Source organism: Hyla sarda, chromosome 10, assembly GCF_029499605.1.
Source record: "Hyla sarda isolate aHylSar1 chromosome 10, aHylSar1.hap1, whole genome shotgun sequence".
NCBI classification, from domain to species: Eukaryota; Metazoa; Chordata; class Amphibia; order Anura; family Hylidae; genus Hyla; species Hyla sarda.
In genome coordinates, this window is record NC_079198.1 from 9,574,708 (window position 1) to 9,584,886 (window position 10,179).

Sequence of the window (10,179 nt, forward strand, 5' to 3'; positions counted from 1 at the left end):
CAGGGTGACCAGCAGATTACATGATAACCCCAGTTATTATATGATTTGCTGGTTTAGTTGTCAATCAGCTAAAAGGCCAATAGACAGTAAGGGGGAGGAGAGTTTTACACAGCTATAGCCTAACAAGTCAGTCTGAGTGCATAGTCTAAGCACAGAAAGAGTAGGTGGCATTACACAGACAGAGAGAAAAAGAAAGAAAGAAAGAGATAGGATAGACATTGTGTGTGAACAGGAGCCACAATCCTTATCCTTGAGGCAGAAGCCTCATTCTAACTTTAAAGGGGTTATCCAGGCCAAAACTTTTTTTTTATATATCAACTGGCTCCGGAAAGTTAAACAGATTTGTAAATTACTTCTATTAAAAAATCTTAATCCTTCCAATAGTTATTAGCTTCTGAAGTTGAGTTGCTGTTTTCTGTCTAACTGCTTTCTGATGAGTCACGTTCCGGGAGCTGTCCAGCTCCAATGGGGATATTCTCCCATCATGCACAGCTCCCGGGACGTGACATCATCATTGAGCAGTTAGACAGAAAACTTCAGAAGCTAATAACTATTGGAAGGATTAAGATTTTTTAATAGAAGTAATTTACAAATCTGTTTAACTTTCCGGAGTCAGTTGATATATAAAAAAAAGTTTTTGCCTGGAATACACCTTTAACATCCGCAGTGCACAAATTCTAAAAGGGTTCTACAAATATCCACAGCAAAAAGGTGATCCTTCCCAGCCTCTGTGTGTGGGCTCATCATAGAGAGACCTCCTGTGAATTCCTACACAAACCTAGTTTCTGACTACAAAGACCAGCAAGCGTTTGTCAAGGCTCATAGAAATAAAAAAAGACCAGAACAAGCACTAAACAGAGAAAAGCTGTGCTGTGGAAGACCTGTCTGCTAGCAATCCCTACGCAAAGTGCCCTAAATCCAGCATAGCGCCTTTACGTACATATACAGGGACTAATCTTAAAAACAGTATACCTACAGGTTGTAACATAGTAGTGAACTAAAAAGCCTGTGCAAGTAAAACACCACTGTACGTTAATTTTCCTAGTTCAATGAAACACACATTATGGCCCTCATTTACTATTGCAAACCTGACATGTTTTGTCGAGTTGTGCACCACATTCTGTCGCATTGCGCCAGAAATTCTGTCTGTGACAGATCTGTCTGTGAGAGAATTTGCGCCAGAATTGAAAAACCCCCTACTAACTCTCCATTTTGCTAAGAAAACCCGAAAAAGGGGCGTGGCTGCCGGGAAAAGGGGGCATGTTCTCTGAAAGGGGGCGTGTTCCTGACATTTTCACAAAAACCCAACATATTTACTAAGGTTTCCACATAAAATGAGGTGGATTTGAACTGAGGATAACCAGACAGATCAGAGCAGGTGTAAAAAAAGCAAAATGTAGGGAAAGTGGAAAATGTAGGGAAACCTTAGTAAATACAGTGGAAAATAAATTGTAGGGAATTAAAACCCACAAAGAAACCTAGACTTCACCCTTAGTAAATGAGGGCCTATATCTTCCTAGTTGTTAAAAAGCAGAGTCAAAAGAGAAGTCAAAAGTATATATGCATGTAATACGAATCTGCCCTGTTAACACAGTTTTCGTGAATACCATAGGTTTCCAAGAAACACCGATTATATTTTTAGTTGTGTGATAGCAGCAAAGTAAAACCCTCCAGCAAGTGAAATGCATTTGCCCTGTTAATACATTTTCCTGCATACTATAAGTAAATCACCTGCAAATGACACTCATCAACTTTAATCGTGGTGTCTAATGGCTTCATGCCGGACATCGGCCCAATCAAAGATGTCTGGCATTAACCATGGGTCCTGGCTGCTGATCGGGACTCGCCAGGTATGAATCAGGCTAAACTCGTGAGCACACTTCAAACTGCAGGAACGGGACCAGGGTGTACAGGTACACCCCTGGTCCTTGAGAGGTTAATAGTTCAGACATTTCCACACGTGGCAATAACAAATATATTTGTTCATTTTATATATACTTTTTTTTATTGATAAAATGGTAAAAAGGGTGATTTCTTATTTATTTGGGGAGGAGCTAATTTATATTTTTTCAGACTTTTTCTTACTTAAATTTTTTAATTTTTTTTTTAGCACCATGCATTTATTGCCATTACTGTTAAGTGCTATGCATAGGCATAGCACTGATCAGAATTACTGATGATCTACTTTTACAGTCTGTCTGACAGAGCACACTATACAGGAAGTTCCCCTGAGAACGGCGTGAAGCAGGTGACGAGAACTTTGGCCACTATCTTCATTCGCAAACATGTGGGTGGTCAGATAAGTGTCCCCAAAGCCCCATAACTGCTTTAGATGCTGTGATCAGCATTGGTCATAGCATCTTAAGGGTTAATGGTAGACAGCAGCATGAGGCAAGCTGGTTGGGAAACACAATAAAATAACAAAACAAAAATTGAAGAAACTAGCAGTACCCAAATACGGCCACCGGATGTCCCCACAACACCTCAGATACTAAAGGTATTAATTAGGCTGATTCGGAATTGAAGTCACTGTTGTGAGATTCTATGTTTATATTAGATGAGCACTCTCAGAGTCAAAACTATTTTTGGTATGTTGTACATCTTTGCAAAATTTACTTCTAATATACTTAATAAAATTATCTTCATATTGAAATCATGGCTTATAAAAAAAAAAAAGACCACTAAGGGTCCTCATACCATAAAGAACTTAATCCAGTCCAGCTGAAGCACAGGATGGGACAAAGCCCAGTAAGTGAGGGCAGGACTAGCACTCCTCTGTGCCCACTTCTGTCCTATCAGACTGCAGCATTAAAACAGAGAGGAGGGGGTTACAGAGCAGCCTGTAGTGATTGGATGAAGAAACCCAGCACAGCATAGCAGACTCAGGGAGGAAGTGAATATATAATGAGGCCACTCACCCTGGGGCTGGCAGTGGGCGGCCTGTGCTCAGTCCCCGACCTGACCCGTTCTTATAGATCGGAGCTCGGTCGGGCCGCCCATGCACACTTACATACAAGGGCCTGATACTAGTATCAGGACCTTGTATGCAGCCAGGGCCGCTATTAGGGGGGTACAGCCAGTACTCCAGTAAGGGGCCCGGGCCCCCGCAGCACCCCCCTGCAGATGCCGCAGCACAGAAGCAGGGGATCGCTGTATACACAGCAGTCTCCTGCTTCCATGGCCGGTCCAGGACGCATTGAACTATAAGCACGTCTGTATAGTTCAATGCAGCGCTCGGGCTCGGCTGATTGACAGAGCGAAAAGCCATTGGCTCCTCACCCTGTCAATCACTCTTGTGGGCCGCCCACATTGTGCAGGCGCCAACAAGAGGCCCGGGCTTCCGTCCTCTGCGCTCCGGCACATGAATGACATCATCATCATGTGCCGGATCACAGACTGAAAGACAGAAGAGAAGAGGCCATGGATCGCGCGGGAGCCAGGTAAATATGTTTTATTTTCTTCTATTCCTTCCTAAAGGGGGTAATTATAACAACCTAAAGGGGGCACTGCTGGCTATCGCTACCTAAAGGGGGCACTGCTGGCTATCACTATCTAAAGGGGGCACTGCTGGCTATCGCTACCTAAAGGGGGCACTGCATGCTATCATTACCTAAAGGGGGCACTGCTGGCTATCACTACCTAAAGGGGGTTTCTGCTGGCTATCACTACCTAAAGGGGGCACTGCTGGCTATCACTACCTAAAGGGGGCACTGCTGGCTATCACTATCTAAAGGGGGCACTGCTGGCTATCACTACCTAAAGGGGGCACTGCTGGCTATCACTATTTAATGGGGGCACTGCTGTCTATCACTACCTATAGGGGGCACTGCTGGCTATAACTACCTAAAGGTGACTGCTGATGGCTATAACTACCTAAAAGGGGTCTGCTGCTGGCTATGACTACCAAAAGGGGGCTGCTGTTGGCTATCACTACCTAAAGGGGGCTGCTGTTGGCTATCACTACCTAAAGGGGGCTGCTGCTGGCTATCACTACCTAAAGGGGGCTGCTGTTGGCTATCACTACCTAAAGGGGGCTGCTGCTGGCTATCACTACCTAAAGGGGGCTGCTGCTGACTATCACTACCTAAAGGGGGCTGCTGCTGGCTATCACTACCTAAAGGGGGCTGCTGCTGGCTATCACTACCTAAAGGGGGATGCTGCTGGCTATTACTACCTAAAGGGGGCTGCTGCTGGCTATCACTACCTAAAGGGGGATGCTGCTGGCTATTACTACCTAAAGGGGGCTGCTGCTAACACCTAAAGGGGAGGATAATATGGTATATGGGGCACTGAAACTATATACAGTGGGATCTACATACAGGGAGTAACCCCTACTTATAGGGGGCTGCTACTGCATACAGGGTGTAGCTATCTACAGGGGGCAGCTATCTATATGGGGACCTACTATTATTGGTAATATTGGTCTCAGTATACAGGATTTGGTGAGTAACAGTATGATGGTAATATGTGTGGTGATAATATTCCTCTTTGTATACTGATATTATTGGTAATATTGGTCTCAGTATACAGGATTTGGTCAGTAGCAGTATGATGGTAATATGTGTGCTGATAATATTTCCTCCGTCTTTCTCCATTTTCTCCATTGAACTAAAGGGCTCTTGTTTTTCCTGTCCTGTGGTTTACATGTTTTTTTTATTGATAATTGGGAAAATAGCGGGCAAGCCCTTGGGGGGGGGGGGTGGAGTCAAGTGGAGGTGCCCATGCCTTAAGCTGATTAAGGGGCCCCAAAATTTCTGATGGCAGCCCTGCCTGCGGCTGCCACAGTGCCGCAATGCTGTGGGGCTGATAGGAAATTATTTCCAGGGCTGCTTTTTATCCCCAGTCCGGCCCTGGTAGCGGGTCCACAACCCTGGTGATGGTCCCTTCCTAAATAAGTGATGGGTGTCACAAAATAATAAACTACAAAACTGAGAAAAGGTTGGGACAGGCTGGAGGCACACTAATTAACAGAAAACAAACCTAACCACGCACACACAAAAATATGTAGTCAGAGAGCTGAGTCTAAACCAAGAGAGCACAAAGTACAGAAACAGAGTATAAAAGGGAAGTCAAAAGTCGAGCCAAGAGTCACAAAACCAGAATAAACAGAAAGAGTACAGAGATTGCTAAACCAGTTGATGTGACTTTAAATACAACAAAAATATTCCTTGCTATAAAAAACTAAGAACCCCAAGAAGGTTTATTTTATTCTTTCTGTATAAGGCTTCGATCTTTTTTATCAAGTTGTAATTTTTTTTTAATGCTGATGTTACGCCGAGCGCTCCGGGTCCCCGTTCCTCCCCGGAGCGCTCGCCTCATCCCCGTTGCTGCAGCGCCCCGGTCAGATCCACTGACCGGGTGCGCTGCGGTCCCGCCTCCTGCCGGGGTGCGATTCGCGATGCGGGTGGCGCCCGCTCGCGATGCGCACCCCGGTCCCCGTACCTGACTCGCTCTCCGTCGGTCCTGTCCCGGCGCGCGCGGCCCCGCTCCCTAGGGCGCGCGCGCGCCGGGTCTCTGCAACTTAAAGGGCCAGTGCACCAATGATTGGTGCCTGGCCCAATTAGCTTAATTGGCTCCCACCTGGTCCCTGACTATATCTACCTCCTCCCTTGCACTTCCTTGCCGGATCTTGTTGCCTTAGTGCCTAGTGAAAGCGTTCCCTTGTCTGTTCCTAGCCCGTGTTCCTGACCTCCTGCCGTTGCCCCCGACTACGATCCTTGCTGCCTGCCTCGACCTTCTGCTACGTCCGACCTTGCTTCTGCCTACTCCCTTGTACCTCGCCTATCTTCAGCAGCCAGAGAGGTGAGCCGTTGCTAGTGGATACGACCTGGTCACTACCGCCGCAGCAAGACCATCCCGCTTTGCGGCGGGCTCTGGTGAAAACCAGTAGTGTCTTAGAACCGGTCCACTAGCACGGTCCTCGCTATCCCTCTCTGGCACAGAGGATCCACCTCCTGCCAGCCGGCATCGTGACAGTAGATCCGGCCATGGATCCCGCTGAAGTTCCTCTGCCAGTTGTCGCTGACCTCCCTACGCTGGTCGCCCAGCAAGCTCGTCAGATCGCTCAGCAGTCGCAACAGATAGCGCAACGAGATCAACAGCTGGCATACTTGACCTCCGAGGCACTGCATATTCAGTCACAGATACAGCAGCTGCAGCCGCAGATACAGCAACAGCTACAGCTGCAACTACCTTCTCCGCCGCCGGCTCCTGCAACTCCTCCGCAGCAACCGGCCGTTCCTAACCCCTGCTTGTCCCTGCCGGACAAATTTGGCGTAAAGATCGCCCAACGAGATCAACAGCTGGCATACTTGATCTCCGAGACACAGCATCTTCAGTCACAGTTACAGCAGCTGCTGCCGCAGATACAGCAACTTCAGTCACAGCAGCTGCTGCCGCAGATACAGCAACTTCAGTCACAGCTACAGCTGCAACAACCATCTCCTCCGCCGGCTCCTGCAACTCCTCCGCAGCAACCGGCCGTTCCTAACCCCTGCTTGTCCCTGCCGGACAAGTTTGATGGGGACCGCAATGATTCTGCCACAGCCACAGTCCAGTCCTTCTTCGCTGAGGTCCGTGGTGTCTTCGAGGAGCCTGCCCGAGCTTCTTCTGCCGAGATTGCCCTGCTGAACCTGGAACAGGGTGTTTCTTCCATTGCCGAGTACGCCATTCAGTTCCGTGCTCTTGCTTACGAGTTGTCCTGGAATAGTGAGGTTCTCTGCGCGACCTTTAAAAAAGGCCTATCCAGCAACATTAAAGATGTTCTGGCCGCACGAGAGACTCCTGCTGACCTACATGAACTCATTCATCTTGCCACTCGCATTGACATGCGTTCTTCCGGATGGCGTCTGGAGCTCCGCCTGGATATGGACTTTGTTCGCACGAAGCGTTTTTTCTCCCCGGCTCCTCTCTCCTCTGGTCCTCTGCAATCCGTTCCTGTGCTTCCCGCCGCGGAGGCTATGCAAGTTGACCGGTCTCGCTTGACACCTCAAGAGAGGACACGACGCTGCATGGAGAATCTTTGCCTGTACTATGCCGGTACCGAACACTTCCTGAAGGATTGTCCTATCCGTCCTCCCCGCCTGGAAAGACGTACGCTGACTCCGCACAAAGGTGACACAGTTCTTGATGTCAACTCCGCTTCTCCACGCCTTACTGTGCCTGTGCGGATATCTGCCTCTACCTTCTCCTTCTCTACTATGGTCTCCTTGGATTCCGGATCTGCAGGAAAAATTTTTTTGGCCTCTCTTATCAACAGGTTCTACGTCCCTGTGACCAGTCTCGCCAGACCCCTCTACATCTATTGTATTAACAATAAAAGATTGGACTGTCTCATGCGTTTCCGCACAGAACCCCTCCGAATGTGCATCGGACCTCATCACGGAAAAATTGACTTTTTTTTCCTCAGGTTCTTTGGCCCCAAGAAGAGGGGGAGACCCAAGGGGGGGGTACTGTTACGCCGAGCGCTCCGGGTCCCCGTTCCTCCCCGGAGCGCTCGCCTCATCCCCGTTGCTGCAGCGCCCCGGTCAGATCCACTGACCGGGTGCGCTGCGGTCCCGCCTCCTGCCGGGGTGCGATTCGCGATGCGGGTGGCGCCCGCTCGCGATGCGCACCCCGGTCCCCGTACCTGACTCGCTCTCCGTCGGTCCTGTCCCGGCGCGCGCGGCCCCGCTCCCTAGGGCGCGCGCGCGCCGGGTCTCTGCAACTTAAAGGGCCAGTGCACCAATGATTGGTGCCTGGCCCAATTAGCTTAATTGGCTCCCACCTGGTCCCTGACTATATCTACCTCCTCCCTTGCACTTCCTTGCCGGATCTTGTTGCCTTAGTGCCTAGTGAAAGCGTTCCCTTGTCTGTTCCTAGCCCGTGTTCCTGACCTCCTGCCGTTGCCCCCGACTACGATCCTTGCTGCCTGCCTCGACCTTCTGCTACGTCCGACCTTGCTTCTGCCTACTCCCTTGTACCTCGCCTATCTTCAGTATCTTCAGCAGCCAGAGAGGTGAGCCGTTGCTAGTGGATACGACCTGGTCACTACCGCCGCAGCAAGACCATCCCGCTTTGCGGCGGGCTCTGGTGAAAACCAGTAGTGTCTTAGAACCGGTCCACTAGCACGGTCCTCGCTATCCCTCTCTGGCACAGAGGATCCACCTCCTGCCAGCCGGCATCGTGACAGCTGATTTGGTTATTTATGTGTTAGTCATTTGTTTTTATTTATTTACTTCTATATTTATTTACCGTATTTTTCGTCCTATAGGACGCACCGGCGTATAAGACGCACCCAATTTTTAGGGGCAAAATCTAAAAAAATAAAGATTTTAAACCCAATAGTGGTCTTCAACCTGCGGACCTCCAGATGTTGCAAAACTACAACTACATTTCGGATGGGGCCCTAAAACTCATTTCATTCACCTCTGCTGGGCATACAGCCTCTGACTGGGTGACATGCTGGATCCACTATCGATTAAAAAAAAAACTCCTTTTTTTTTTTTCTCTTTTTGATAGATATATATCTATATATCTAAAATATTTTTTTTTTAAATTTTTTTTTATCAGTAAACCTGTGTAGCAACCTAGGCAATATGTGGTTGTTTCCTAATTTACCCCTTTTTGTTTTTTAGGTACCCTACAACATTTTTTGATTTTACACGAATGTCAATTTCTTCTTTTGACAATTTGTTCAGCATCTTGAGGTCCTCGTTGACTCCTCTGAAGACCTAAAGGAAGAGGCCAATTCTACCTGTGGTTAGGTTCCTGATCACATTAAGGTATGTATTATTTTAACCCCTTTTTTAATGTGTTTGCTTAAATATGTACTCCGCTGGAAATACATTTTTTGCAAATCAACTGTTGCACGAAAGTGAACCATATTTCTAACTTGATGTTAAACTCCTAATACATGCAGTAATTAGCATCTGATGTATGCTCCACAGGAATTTGTATAGTTCTTAAAGGGGTACTCTGCTGCTTAACGTTTGGCACAAACTGTTCCGAGCGCTGGAGTCGGCGTCGGGAGCTTGTGATGTCATAGCCCCGCCCCCTCATCATGTCACACCCTGCCCCCTCAATGCAAGTCTATGGGAGGAGGCATGACGGCTGTTGCATTGAGGGGGCGGACATGATGTCATTAGGGGATGGGGATATGACGTCACAAGCTCCTGGCGCCGGCTCCAGCGTTCGGAACAGTTTGTGCCAAACGCTGAGAAGCGGTGTACCCCTTTAACATTCTGAACCCATTGCTCTCTGCTGACACCTGTGTGTGTGTCTGGAACTGTTTGGTGCAGTATAGGTTTATGTTGAGTTTTTATTGCTCTGGACATTTTGCGACACAGACACAGGGGGCAGCAGAGAGCACTGTGGTCTGACTTAAAAATACCCAAGTTCCTGGGGAGCATACAGCAGGTGATCATTTTTTTTCAGTTATAAGATTACCAAATATGACAATCTTTTGTTGCAAAGATGTTTGTATTTTTTTTCTTTTTTTTTATCAACTGGTGCCAGAAAGTTAAACAGATTTGTAAATTACTTCAATGAAAACATCTTAATCCTTCCAGTACTTATTAGCTGCTGAATGCTACAGAGGAAATTCTTTTCTTTTTGGTACACAGCGCTCTCTGCTGACATCATGAGCACAGTGCTCTCTGCTGGCATCTCTGTCCATTTTAGGAACTGTCCAAAGCAGCATATGTTTTCTATGGGGATTTTCTCCTACTCTGGACAGTTCTTAAAATGGACAGAGATGTCAGCAGAGAGCACTGTGCTCATGATGTCAGCAGAGAGCTCTGTGTTCCAAAAAGAAAATAATTTCCTCTGTAGCATTCAGCAGCTAATAAGAACTGGAAGGATTAAGATTTTTTTAATAGAAGTCATTTACAAATCTGTTTAATTTTCTGGCACCAGTTGAGTAAAAAAACATTCCCCTTTAATGTTTGATGTATTTCTTGGACTGATTTAAAAAAAAAATGTTTTCTCTTTTAGATTCCTGGCAACTGGAGAATCTTTTTCGTCTCTGCAGTTCCATTTTTTTTGTTGGCAAAACTACAATAGCCGATATAGTAAAGGAGACATGTGCTCTGGTTTGGGAGGAGTTGGGCCCCTTGTGATGCTTTTAAACCCCCAAATCTGGACAACCTCTCTAGAGGCATTGATGTGGGTGTACAGAAGTATTACATGGGCACTATATGG